This window comes from Lontra canadensis, unplaced genomic scaffold (assembly GCF_010015895.1).
Source record: "Lontra canadensis isolate GAN:19392208 unplaced genomic scaffold, GSC_riverotter_1.0 scaffold6, whole genome shotgun sequence".
Classification (NCBI taxonomy): domain Eukaryota; kingdom Metazoa; phylum Chordata; class Mammalia; order Carnivora; family Mustelidae; genus Lontra; species Lontra canadensis.
In genome coordinates, this window is record NW_022631000.1 from 21,135,521 (window position 1) to 21,150,025 (window position 14,505).

General features: G+C 45.0%; 1 protein-coding gene across 3 annotated transcripts in view; it reads left to right on the forward strand.

Moving 5' to 3' along the window:
- The first annotated feature begins 13,103 nt into the window (after positions 1-13,103).
- The window catches only part of PXYLP1 (2-phosphoxylose phosphatase 1), a 70,542-nt gene continuing 69,140 nt past the window's right edge, over positions 13,104-14,505 (forward strand). For all 3 annotated transcript variants that reach the window (XM_032852365.1, XM_032852366.1, XM_032852367.1), the window contains exon 1: positions 13,104-13,222. The gene's annotated coding sequence lies outside the window, so the exon portion shown is untranslated. The remainder of the gene's footprint in view (positions 13,223-14,505) is intronic.

Consider the following 14,505-nt stretch of genomic DNA (forward strand, 5'->3'; position numbering starts at 1 on the left):
TAGGAAACAAACTGAGGGTTGCTGGAGGGGATGTGGGTGGGGGATGGGCTAACTGGGTGACGAGCATTATGGAGGGCACTTGATGTAATGAGAACTGGGTGTTATATACAACTGATGAATCACTGAACTCTGTCTCTGAAACTAATAATACATTATAGTTAATTAATTGAATTTAAATTTAAAAAAAAGAAATCAGAAGAAAAAAGAAGAAGAATATTAGCAGGTGATTGTATTAGTTATCAATTGCTGTAAACACAAAGGTAGTGGCTTAAAACAACACTCAGTTGTTATCTCAGAGTTTGTGTGAATCAAGAATCCGGGCATGGCTTAGCGGAGTCCTCTGCTTCAGGATTTCTCATGAGGCTGCAATTAAGGAGTTGGCTAGGGTTGGAGTCTCACCTGAAGATCTGACCGGGGAAAGAATCTACCTCAAAGCTCATATGGTTGCTGGGAGAATTCAGTTCCTTGGGGTTGTTGGACTTATGGTCTCAGTTCCTTTCTGGCAGTTGGCTAGAGTCCACCTTCAGTTGTCTGCCAGAGGGTCTCTCCATATCTTAGCCCACAATATGGTGCCTTACTTCATTAAAACCAGCAAGGGAGAGAGTCAGTTAACAAAACAAATTACATTCTATGAATGTAATCACAGGAGGGTCATCTTATCACCTTTGCCATATTGGCTAAAAGAAGCTTGAAGGTCCTGCTCACATTCAAAGCGAGGGGGCTATACAAGGGTTTGAATACCAAGAGGTGGAGATCCCTGGAGGCTATTTTAGAGTCTATCTGCCTCATTCCTTGCTCAATACACTTGATCTTAGCTGAATGGCTGAGAAGCGATTATTATTTGCTCAATAAACACTAAATATTTTTAATCCAATGTCCAAGGTTGATACTGGGGGAGGAAAGCTGTTAGATTCAAGATTCTTGCAATTTATTTCTTGCACAATGTAGAACTTCTTTGAAATGTACCTATTCTTTTCCCAACTTCCCTCCGATGTTCTGTGACCAGCCTCGTCTGCCTATCTGTGCGAAGTGCCCCAGGTTTTGAGGATTCACCCAAGGGAAGAGACCCACACACAATTCAGACCCTTTGAGAATCTACAGTCTGAAGATAACCATTCATAGAGCTCATTCCTTCTCCAGGAGGATCTCTGGAATAGGTGAGTTGCATCCTTATGTATGACAACCTGAAAGTGGTGTTCTTGAATGGGCACTTTGCATTTATGAGGTCTCACTGCTAGCCAAGTTAATAATGCATCTAATAAAGAGAAAGAAAGAAATACATTGTTCCGTCAGGTAGATATTATTAATATGATTCCATTTTAAAAGGGCCATTACTTCAGAGTCTTGATGTCTGGGATGCTGTTAAAGAAGATTTTTTTAAAGAGTCACCATGACAACAGAGAGAGCTCCACTTCCCCTGAATTGATTACAGATTTGTCCATGTAGGGGACTGGAATACATCCAGCTTATTGGGAATTCTTTTCTGTCTCCTTTGGCAAAAGCCCTGGCTTATAGTCCAGAGTAAGCAGGAGTCTCAAAGCCATCAATATTCACTGATGAAGTCGTCGCCATTCATTAACAGAGACTTGATCAGCAGACATTTATCGATCGCCAGGCCTGTGCAAGACACTCTGGAGGATTCAGAGACTTAGCTGTCTGACCAGCTGACATGTCTGTCGTGTGACAAGTTCCAGCCCCTTGAGGCAGCAGGAGCCATGTGGGGGAACTCTGGGAGTACAGACCCTGCTCAAGGACCTGGGATCTGCACACAGGGCCCTGGTGAAGAACTGTGGTATCATGATGTGCACCCTGGACAGTTCTGACCTGTGAGGGCTTTCTTGATCTTTGGGGTACAGTTGGATGGATGAGAGTCCCGAGACAGTGGATGAAAACTAACCCTAGGCCTTAATTTTATACAAACTCAAACACCAGATTCTTGGGTCACCTTGGGCACATCACTGGACCTCTCTAGCCATTACTTTTGTCCCTTACATGAAATAGGATTGCTTTTCTTCCTGCGGAACCCAAAGTGGTCACATTGTGCACAGTTGCTTGTTGGACAATACAGCTTCCCAGACAGGCTTTTGAAACTGCTCAAGCAGTGAAGATTCAGTGTTGCCTTGCTTGAGTGATGCCCAACACAGTGCTGGGCACTGGGTGCAGGGCATATCCTAGCACTCAGTAAATCAATGAACAAGAATTGGAGCCTTCTTGTAACCATTCCATTCTTTGCCCACCTCTCCATGCTGCCATTATGCTGGTCTGTAACTTTTTCAAAGGGACTTGGGTGGATACACCTTTGGTTCTCCAGGATAACAGAGAGCACCCCAGTTGTCCCAGGCCTGCTTCTCCCTCCACCCCAACCTATGGCTCAACTCAACTTTTCTGCTTCGGATCATTTTGCAACCCAGGAAGTGTCCAAAGGAATGGGATAGGGTGTTGAAGCCAGGTCTAATGGATAGGGAGAAGGGAGCAGAAGAGGGACAAGTCAGGATTATTTGGCTTCTTGCTCCCTATAGAATGTGTGAGAATATGTTGGGGCTCTGTGCAGTGAGGGAGCACCTCTGTACTCAGCAAAATGAACAAACAAAAAGCAGAATGGGACAAATAAAAAGCAAATAGTAAAATGGTAGCATCAAATCCAATGAAATTATTAATCTTTTTGCAATTCTTTTTTTTTTTTTTTTGGATAGACAGAGGTCACAAGTAGGCAGAGAGGCAGGCAGAGAGAGAGGAGGAAGCAGGCTCCCCGCTGAGCAGAGAGCCCGATATGGGGCTCGATCCCAGGACCCTGGGATCATGACCTGAGCCGAAGGCAGAGGCTTTAACCCACTGAGCCACCCAGGTACCCCTATTAATCTTTTTGAACAAAAATAGTTTAAACACTTCAAATAAAAGGCAGATTGTCAGACTTAATAAAAAAGCAACATAAAGGGGCACCTGAGTGGCTCAGTCAGTTAAGCCTCTGTCTTCAGCTCCGGTCATGATCTCAGGGTCCAGGCATGGAGCCTCGAGTAGAGCTCCCGGCTCAGCAGGGGAGTCTGCTTCTCCCTCTCCCTCTGCCCTTCCTCCCTGCTTGTGCTTTCTCTCTCTCACACACACACACACACTCTCTCTCAAATAAATAAGACAACATCTTTTTTAAAAAGCAACATACAACTTTATGATGTTTACCAAAAAACTACTTTAAATACAAAGACATCAATAGATTAAAAGAAAAGGGATAGAAAAGGATGTACCAAAATACATCCTTTCTTTTCTAACCAAAAGAAAGCTGCAGTGGCTGTGTTAATATACTAAGTATATTTCAGATCAAAGAATATTTGAAGGGATAGAAAAGGTCTTTTCACAATGATAAAGGGACAACCTATTAGTTACACATAACAGACCAAAACATGTGTGCATCTAGTAACAACTTAAAAATACATGAAATGGGCGCCTGGGTGGCTCAGTGGGTTAAAGCCTCTGCCTTAGGGTCAGGTCATGATCCCAGGATCTTGGGATCGAGCCCCACATCGGGCTCTGTGCTCTGTAGGGAGCCTGCTTCCTCCTCTCTCTCTCTCTCTTTCTGCCTGCCTCTCCGCCTACTTGTGATCTCTGTCTGTCAAATAAATAAACAAAATCTTAAAAAAAAAATGAAACAAAAATTAATAGAACTGAAAGGAGAAATAAACAAATACGGAGTCATTCAATAATTGATGGAACAAATAGAAAATGAGTGAGGATAGGAAAAGTCGAAAAACACTATCAACCAGCTAGATTTAATTCATATCTATATGACACTCTACACAACAACAGCAGAATGTATATTCTGTTTCAAAACTGTTAATGTTAAACTGTATTGTGGGCCATAAATAAGTCTCAATAAATTTTAAAACAATCAAATCATACAAAGCATATTCTTTGGCCACAGAGGAATAAAATTAAAAATCTGTAACAGAAATATATCTGGAAAATCCCCACATATTTATAAGCTAAACAGACTATTAAATAACTCACAGATCAAAGAGCAATCAGAAAATATTTTGAACTGAATGTAAATGAAAACAATGTATCAGAATTTGTGAGATGCAGTTAAAGCAATGATTAAAAGGGAAATTTATGTATCACTAAAAGCCTATGTTAGAAAATAAGGAAGGTCAGAAATCAACGACCTAAAATTTTACCTCAAGTAATCAGAGGGAAAAGGGGAAAGTAAATAATAAATATAAGAGCAGAAATGGATGAAATAGAAAACAAAAAAACAACAGAGAAAACCAGTGAAATCAAAAGCTCATTTTTGAAATGCTCAATAAAATTTAAAAACTCTAGCAGAAAGAAGAGACAGATAAAATACACAGACTACCAACAACAGAAATGCAAGAGGAGAAATCACTACAGATTCTATAGATATTACAAAGATAAGGGAATATTGTGAACAAGTTTATGCTAATATGTTTGACAACTTAGATGAAATTGACAAATTACTTCAAAGACACAAATTACCGGGGCGCCTGGGTGGCTCAGTGGGTTAAGCCTCTGCTTTCGGCTCAGGTCATGGTCTCAGGGTCCTGGGATTGAGCCCCGCATTGGGCTCTCTGCTCAGCGGGAAGCCTGCTTCCCCCTCTCTCTCTCTGCCTGCCTCTCTACCTACTTGTGATATCTCTCTCTGTCAAATAAATAAATAAAAATCTTAAAAAAAAAAAGACACAAATTACCAAATCTTACTGGAAAAGAAATAGATATTTTGGACAGTCACATCCATTTATGAAATAAAATTCATGATTTAAAAATTCCTATAAAGGAGACTCCAGGTCTAGATGGCTTTCATGGCAATATCTACCAAAAATTTAAGGAAGGAATAACACCTGTTCTACACAAAATTTTCCAGAAACTAAAATAGGAATATATACTTCCTAACTCATTCAATGAAGCCAGCCCTGACACCAGAAACAGAAAATTACTTTACAAGAAAACTATACATTAATATCACTTGTGAACATAGATGCAAACATTTGAAACAAAATTTTAGCAAATCAAATACAACAGTGTGTTAAACGGAGAATGTATCATGACCAAGTGGAATTTATCCTAGGAATCCAAGGCTGGCTTAACATTTTTAAAAAGTGAGTATAATATACCATGTTAACAGAGATAAGAGAAAAAATTGTTTGGTCTTCTCAGTAGATGGATAAAAAGCATCTGACAGTAGGAAACTAAAAAAAAAAGAAAAAAGAAAAAAAATGAACAAGTTGGGATGGGAGGGAGACAAACCATAAGAGACTCTTAATCTCACAAAACAAAATGAGGGTTGCTGGGGGGTGGGGAGGTAGGGATAAGGTGGTTGGGTTATGGACATTGGGGAGGGTATGTGCTATGGTGAGTGCTGCAAAAGAGTAAGCCTGATGATTCACAGACCTGCACCCCTGAAACAAATATTATATGTTAATTAAAAATAATTTAGAAAAAAAAGCATCGGATGGAATCCAACGTCATTATCAATGAAAACTCAGCAAATTAGAAATAGAAAGGAGCATCTTCATTCTCATAAAAGGGACCTATGAAAAGCCCACAGCTAACATCATACTCAATGGTGAAAGACTCAAAGATACTTTAAAATCATAAACACTCTCCCCACTCTTGTTTAGCATTTTACTAGAAGTTTAAACTGGTACAGTAAGAACAAGAGACAAAAGGCATCCAATTGGGACAGAAGAAGAACTCTAGGGGTACCTGGGTGGCTGAGTCGTTAAGCCTCTGCCTTCAGCTCAGGTCATGATCCCAGGATCCTGTCAGGCTCCCTGCTCACAAGGGAACCTGCTTCCCCCTGCTTCTCACTCTCCATCTTCCCCCTGATTGTGTATCCTCTCCCACTGTCTCTCTCTGTCAAATAAATAAAATCTTAAAAAAAAGAAGAAGAAGAAGAACTCTATCCACACATGATATAATCATCTCCATAGAAAATTTTAAAGGGGTGAAGTGTGTAAACCTGGCGATTCACAGACCTGTACCCCTGGGGAAAAAATATATGTTTATAAAAAATAAAATTAAAAAAAAAAAGCAATTAAAAAAAACAAACAACAAAAAAAAAGTAAAAAAAAAAAAAAAAGAAAATTTTAAAGTGATCTCCCAAAAGCTGCTAGAATAAAAGAGGTTAGCAAGTTTGTAGAATACAAGAGCAATATACAAAAATCAATTGTATTTATACCTACTGTCAATGAACAACTGGACACTTTAGAAACAACACCATTAAAACGGCATCAAAAATATGGAACTATTGGGGGTAAATTCAACAAAAAGTGTGCAACACCTGTATAATGAAAACAGTAAAACATTGCAACAGAAAGTTGCAATAGACCTATATGGTGTACATATTTCAAAGACTTACTGTTGTTAAGTTCACTAACCTCCTCAAAGTGATCTATAGATTTGATGCAATCCCATTCAAATTCCCAGGAAGTGTTTGTAGAAATTCACAAGCTGAGTCTAAAATTTATGTGGAAATGGAAAAGACCTAAAACAAAACAATTCTGAAAAACGAAGAACAAAATCAGAGGATTGTGCTATCTGGTATTACAACTTATTACAAAGCTACTATAATCAAGACCATGTGGTACTGCCATGAAGAGAGATACACAGATTAATGGAACAGAGCAGAGAGGTCACAAATAGACAAACATGAATAAAGCAATTGATTTCAACAAAGGAGCTCAGGCAAATCAATAGGGAAAGGATAATGTTTACACATGATGACAAAACAATTAGAAATCATATGCAAAAACTTGGACCTCCACCCTGACCTCTCACTCTCTAAAATTAACTTGAATTGGATCATAGACCTAAATGTAAGAGCTACAACTTCTAAAGAGGGTAGGAGAAAATCCTAATTGGCATTGGGTTTGACAAAGATTTCTTTTTTTTTTTTTAATATTTTATTTATTTATTTGACAGAGGGAGAGAGATCACAAGCAGGCAGAGCCGCAGGCAGAGAGAGGAGGGGAAGCAGGCTCAATGCTGAGCAGAGAGCCCAATGCGGGGCTCCATCCCAGGACCCTGAGACCATGACCTGGGCCAAAGACAGAGGCATAACCCACTGAACCACCCAGGTGCCCCGACAAAGATTTCTTAAAGAAAACACAAAATCAAGAACTGTAGAAGTAAAAAATCAACAAATTAAGCTTCATCAAAATTAAAACTTTTTGCTCTTCAAAAACATGGTTATGAAAACAAAAATGCAAACAGGCTGGGAGAAATTATTTGTAAAATGTATGTCCGACAAAGACTTGTTTCTAAAATATATAAAAAACACTCATGACTCAGTAAGAAGGCAAAAATGGTTAAAAGGTTTGAACAGACACTTCACCAAGGAAGATATACAGATGGCAGATAAGCACATGAAAAGATGCTCAAGGTCATTAAACAGAGGTGATATGCAAATTTAAACTCCAGTAAGATACTCTACACACCCACCAAGATGGCTAAAATTTAAAGTACTGACTGTATGTATCAAGTATGGGTAAGTTTATAGAGCAACAGGAATTGTCATACACTGCTGGAGATAATGTAATATGATATAAGCACCCTAGAAAACAATTTGGCAGCTTCCTAAAAGGTTAAACATGGTGGGGCCTGGCTAGCTTAGTCGGCAGAGCATGAAGCTTTTGATCTTGGGGTTGTCAGTTCCAGCCCCATGATGGGTGCAGAGATTACTTTAAAAAAAAAAAAAAAAAAAAAGGTCTACATATGCCTACCGTATGACCCAGCCAGACCATATCTAGTTACCTAAAAGCAATGAGAACATAAGCTCACTAAGGCAAGTACCAATACTTATACACAAATGTTCATAGCAGGTGTCTTTTTAACAGCCCAAACTGGGAACAACCCAAATGTCCATCAACAGGTGACTTGATAAACAAATTGTGGTATATCTTTAAAATAGAATAATACTCAACAAGAAAAAGAATGAATTTTTAGTACACACATTAGCATGGATGAATGTCAAAATAATTATGTTAAGTAAGTGAAAAAAGCCAGCAACAAAACAAAAAGCATGCATTCTGTGTGATTTCATTTATATAAAATTCCAGAAAACGCAAAGTACTCACTAGTGACAGCAAGCAGATCTGTGGTTTGGGGTATGGCAGTGATAGGGAGAAGCACAGTGGGCAAATTGGGGGAATATTTAAACAGGTAGTGATTAGCAAGAGTTGGGAAAGATAGATGTAAGGGATGAGGGAGAGAGGACGTCTCCCAGTCTCTAGTTTCCAGATTAGGGAAAGTGTCTGATGTGCTGCTCCATAGGATAGGAAACACTAGGTTGGACATCAGATAAAGTGTTCAGTTTCACATGGTGATGCTCGTGGAGGTTCAGGTGGAATCACTGAGCAGGTAAGTAGATATTGTTGTCTGTTGCTCAACAGAGAGACCTGGGCCGGAGGCAGAGGATCTCACAACCCAAGTCAACTCAGCCAGTGTTGAAAAATATAAGTAACCTGAGCACATCGAGAGTATGGGTGACTCCAGCTGGCTTTGGAATGCAATTTCCAAAAAAAAAAATTCAAAGTGACTAGAAGATAAATTTGTTCAGCTCCTCTCTGGATAATACTGAGATGTTTCATTTTCTTTTCATTCGGTGGTTTAAAACATATATACGAAGTAAAGAAATCCCCTTAGTTCAGTGAAAAGGACCCTGAAATGTTCAGGATGCCCCCAGATCTCCCCTTTTCTCTGATTTTGGACAAACTGTTCTCTGTCCCCTGTTTTCTCTGGCACAGAATTCTGCATTGGCAATGACTTTCTTTTGGCTTTTTTTTTTTTTTTTAATTTGAGCAAGAGAGAGAGTGGCAGTGGGCAGGAGAGGATGGTAAACAGAGGAGGAGGGAGAGGGAGAGAATCTCCATCTGAGCACAGAGCCTGCCAGAAGACTCAGCCCCACAACCCCGAGATCACAAGCCTAAGACAAAACCAAGCTTCTGTCAATAGACTGAGCCACCCTGGGCACCCCTCTTTCTGCATTTTAAAGCTGCTTTCTTTGAGCTTCCATCTTTTCTGTTTTGGGTCCTAACTGGAAGTCTGGGGTTACATGACTCCCATGAGACTGCAGAAAGCTCCATGGGAGCTCATTTTTGGGGTTCTCATTTTTTCTTGTTCCCTTTCTGATTGGCTTCTAACTGAGAGGGAGGGACCCTTGATCCATTCATCCAATTTTTATAAAGTATGTGCTAGGTACTGCGGCAGATGCAATAGATTTCCAGAATCTTTGTTGTCCCTTTATGATTTCTAAATGATTTTAGTGAGTTCATCTAGTGCTTGTTTGTTTCTTTTTTCTCAGAAACATCTTTTAGTCGAGCTCTGAGTTTAGAGGATGAAAATGAATATTTAGATCTATGATTCAGCAAATTACTTCAGTTCTTTGTGATCCTTTTTGGCTCTAGGTCAGGTTCAGAGCCATCTTTTATTTTTATTTAATGTGGTTATTTTGTGTTCTGTTCTTCCAGATTTGCCTTTCTAATTAAATTTCATCCTGATGGATGGTAAAATGAATTTGCCCTCCCTAGTTGCTCTCAGGAGGGGAAGGGGCTTAAAGAATAAGCCTGAGGCAGTGAGAAGGCATTACAGCTGGTAAAATGAATCACGCATACATAAATAATAGAGAATAGACCACCCTGAAGCTGAGAGGCTCTCATCGCATTTTTTCTAAATACACAAGTGTTAGGGCGAGTACACATTTTTGCAAGAACCTCTGAAATGACTTTTAGCCTTTTGTAAGACTTTTATGTCTTGAGGCCCTGTGTCTTCAGCAGTGAGGTGGACCGATCTCTCTTGGGAGCTTAGTTTGATATTCTGTACCATATGAATCGACAGATATTTATGATGGAGAATTTTTATTTTCATGTTTATTTTTGTGTACTGTGTATTTTTCCAAGTTTCTACAGTGAATGGGCACTCCTCTAATAATCAGAGAACCAAAACCCATGGTAAATGGATTTTAAAGATAATATATGTAACCTAGGTATGTGGTGGGCACAAAAGAAATATTTTGTGTGGATATATAATTCTGTTGTAAGGCAGGATTGCGGGCAACAGACCTTTGGAACTTAGAGCCTGATGCAAATAAACTGCCCCACCCCCTCCTCTAGAAGCTTCCCCAGTATTGTTATGTTTCCTCAGTTTCTGTCCTAGAATGCTTGTCTTCTTCCCCTGTAGTGAAGTTCCCTTAAGGGTGAAGCAGTAGCCCATTGTTCCTCTGAGTCTACAGGGCACGACAAAGAAGGCTGGACAAATATTTGTTCAATTTTTGCTTAATGGATTGAAACTGAATTGAAGATGGGCACCTGCTCCTAGCTGTTCTTGGTCTAGGCAGAGACTGCTTGTGTGAAATGGCAGCAAATAGCAGAATATTCATTCAGCAAATGGCAGCTGCCTAGCAGAATATTCATAACTTGGGTGAGCCTGGGAACGTTTTTTTGTAAGACGGATGGGTTCTGCTTTCACTGAATTTTGATAGTTTCCCTGGGGGGCCAAGATGTGTGTGGAGAGGACAAAGGAACAGGCAGGGAAAAGAAGGGGAGACCAAGGCTGGGAGCCGATGGCATGGCACATTTTCATTTCTGCTCTGTTTCACTGTCGCCGGTGGGCATCACTTGCTCTTCCATCTGATGAATAACAATGATGACAGTTCCTATTTTGTAAGAAGCAATGTGCCAGGCACTGGTCTATGGGCTGGTCCTACTCAGGACTCTCTTGCTTGCAGGTGACAGAAAAACCAATTCTAATTTTTGGAGGGACGTAGGGAATTTTCTGGACAATGTACCTGAAAAAAAAGAATCCAGGTACCTCTCAGAACTAAAGTCCACAGAGAGGAGGAAGGGGATACCTCTTCTTGAATGGAAGGCAGCATAGAAGCTCTCAGGGAATAGGCAACATAAGGAAAGAGATAGGAGAGGATGAGTCTAGGGATAGTATGACACTCAAGTTCCCTGAGGGGCCTGACGCCACCTCTGTCCCAAGTCTTGACCTAGGAGGGGGTATAGTACAACAACAGAAGTCCCAGCAGGTTGAAGAGAAAGCTGAGAGCAGAGAGAGTCTGTGCCCACTTCCTGTCTGGGACTCTGCCCCAGAAGGTCATGTGCCAACACAGGAGGACTGCTGCCATGTGAAGTGGTGGTGTGGCATATTTCATGAGAAATGGCTCCCGATGGGGCCGCTGAGTGACCTTTAGTCCCCCGTGACAAGGGAGGGATCCAGGAGCACTCACATGTTCCCTGTAGGGGATGAGAAGGCAGCTCAGAGAGAGAAGAAACCAATCTACCCTGAGGTAACAGTGGCTGAGAGAACAGGACGGACAGGTGACCCACTCCTGCTGAGGACAGTCAGGCCCAAGGTCCGGTAGAATGGTTGACAAGGAGAAGCTATTTCTCCACTGGACTTACTGCTATGAGGTTATCAGCCTGGATCTGCTAGAGTGTCACGCTGAAGGAAGCAAAGCTGAGAGATGGAGAATCTCGGCAATCTTCAGTCTCTGGAACTAAATCCAGATCTGAACAGACGTGCCCGGGATTTTCATTTGTATAAGTCAACCAATAGTTTTGTTTTTTGTTTGTTTAAGGAAGTAGTAATTGCACCTTCTGTCATTCACAGCAGAAAGTGCTGAACCCATGTAAGTTAGAGGGAGGCAGCACCAGCAGAGGGGTGGAGCCAGGAATCAGTGAAAAGACAGTCAGAAGGAGGAGGGCTGGGTGGGATGGGTAGACTGAGAACCAGGTGAGAGTCAGGGGCGATGCTACAGGCACAGTGAAAATATTTTGTTGTGAGAGACACACGATCCGGCTTCATGACTGGAAGGGGTTCTGTGTCAGGGCAAGAAGGAGCTTAGGAGGGCAGGGCATCACATCACAGGAATGCGGTGAGGGCAGGCTACCAGGGTTTGAGGCACCTTGAGCCTTCAGGGGAAGAAGGCATCCGAACTGGCTGGGAGAATGATGAGACCGCATGGGTAGATGGGGTTGGGAGCTGGGAGCAGACAACTTTGGTGGAGGAAGTTCTAAGCAGAAAACTAGAGAGCCGGCAGAAACATGGGTAAAATATCTGGGTGTAGTATAGTGTAGGAACCATTAACACACGAGTGAAAGACGAGGCCAAGTGATGCCCTTCTCCAGAACATGCTTCCCGAAGGTAAGTCATAGCTAAACATAGTGTCTATTTTGTTCAAGGCCAGTATGCTAGGGCACATAGGGGTCACTGACACCGAAAGCCCGACAGTCGTAGTTGGTGAGATCATCTCCCACAGAGAAATCATGTAGGAAATTCCCTCAGCTGGAGCCCAACATTGGAAAGAAATGACCCACAAATGCGGTGTCAAATCAAGTTCAATCGCACACCACGCGGCTAACAGCACAACACAAATCCACTTCAAGTGCTGGCTGACTCCTCAGGGGCCGGCTACTCAGGAGTCCCGGAACCGGGCAGGGCTGAGGGTGAGGCCTGGGGGCCCGTGACCTGCCCAGGGCGCCTGCGGGCCATCACCACACCCAGCAACCGCAGGTCTACGGTCAGCGCACAGAGCCGGATGTGGTCGGTGCCGGAAGAGAAACGTGAGGAAGGCTGAAAGGGGGCGGAGGCACGGTGGCAAGCATAGTGACAATTTGGGGCCACGCGTTAGCATTCGCCCGCGGTGGAGTACCCCAAACGCGCTTGCCCATCCCAGCACTGGGATCTGGGCGGCGCCTGGCCGGGCACACCGCCCAAAGGCACCCTCAGTGGGACCCGGGGTCCTGGCAGGGTGCGTGTACCCCGGCTGGGACAAAGTCCGGCTTTGTGAGGCGCGCGGCAACCCTGAGCGCCTGTGGCCGCGGTCCCGGTTCCCTCAGGTTGCCCGTGACCGTGGCTTAGGCACGCTGGAAATTCTGCGGGCTGTCCCGCCTCTGGGGACTGTTTGGCCTCCCTGGGCCAGCGTCCTCACCGCAAACCCTCCCGCGCCCTTCTCCTGGGCCGGACCGCCCCGCACCACCGCCTCCGGGGCGGAGCTCGAGGGGGCAGGGCGCGGGGCGGGCCGAGCCCGGCGCGGGCCGGGACCAGCAGGGGGCGCTGCGGCATGCCGTGTGGCCAGGCGGTCCGTTCGCGCCGCCCTCCCCTCCCCTCGCCCCCCTCGCTTCCCCTCCGCCCCCGGCTGAGCAGGCGGCCAGCGCTGGACCCGGCGCGCAGCGGCGAAGCCGGGGCCGGAATCCGGCCGGGACTATGCACGGTGAGTGGGAACGGGCCGGGATCGGGCTGGTTGCCGTTGCGGCCGAGCGGCGTGGAGGCGCGAGGCGGACAGGCGTCCTGGGGTCCGGGATTTAAAGCCCGAGGGGATCCTGGGGACGCTCCGAGGCCGGGACGATGGGGCAGAGTCTCCGGTGGGAGAGGTGTGCTGGGGCGGGCTTCCGAAACCCGGGTTTGAAGCCCGCGCCTGAGTTCCCTCCCTCCGTTCTCGCTCCCTCCCCAAACCCCAAGACCCCAGCCCCCCGACTTGCGCTTTCTTCCCAAACCATCCAGCCCTCCGCTCCGCCGCCCCCTGTCCCCAAGCCTCAGCACCCTCCAACTCTGCAGATGATTCCGGCGCCCTCTCCGGCTCCCCTACCTCCCGGCGGGCGCCTCCCCCAACCCCGCTGCCTCGATCTTCTCCTCCGCCAGCCCCGCGCCTCTCCTGCGCCGCCCTCCACCGCGTCCCCGCCCCTGCCACCCGCTCCGGCCGGGCGCCCGCACCCCTGCGCCTAATTCCACCCCGAACTCGGGCTCCCAAGATCTGGGACCCCGCGGCACTTATGAACCTGCAGGTCTCCAGGTGAGAAGGCGGCGGCAACTTCGCGGCCTTTCTTGGGGGTGGGACTGGTTTCCCCCGCAGCTGCCTGCGCCGCGCGCCTGCGGGGTGCGAGGACCCAACCCAGGGGCCAGTGCGTGCGCGGGCGGTAATGCCTGGGTGTTCGGGTTGGGACTGCGTGACTCAGACCCCACGGCGTTGCTTTTGCTAGTCTTTCGCGACGTTCTGAAGAAGCCAGCTTTGTCACACGTAGCAATGGAATTGGCTTAGAGCTGGTGGCTTTCTTTGTGGCAGCAGCCTGGTTTCAAGTTGTACCTGTGGATTAGCGGGGCCGAAGATGTGGAGCCATATTTTCCCGCTCCGCTGGGCGCTCAGCGAGGCTCTCACCGCCTGGGTGGCTAGTGCCTTCCTGGGAAGGCTAGTATGCTTCTAAGGCTTTCAAAAAGTGAAAATCGGGAAAGATATGGAGTTAGATCCGCGCGAATGGGGAAACGTCCGGTGGATGGCCCCGGGGCCGCCAAGAGGGCTTCACAACTTGGGGACATTTGTTGGTATTTGCGGAGGGCCCCTGGCTGAACCCGAGTGTAAAGCAGACCGTGCCCAGCCCAGCCTTACAAACGTGACGTGACTGCCAACGGAGCTTGGCAGCAACTCCTTCTCCTTAGAGGTGCTGGTACTCAGTCTGGACATCTGTGGGAAGAGAGTTGAAAGCAGATGGTTTGAAAAGC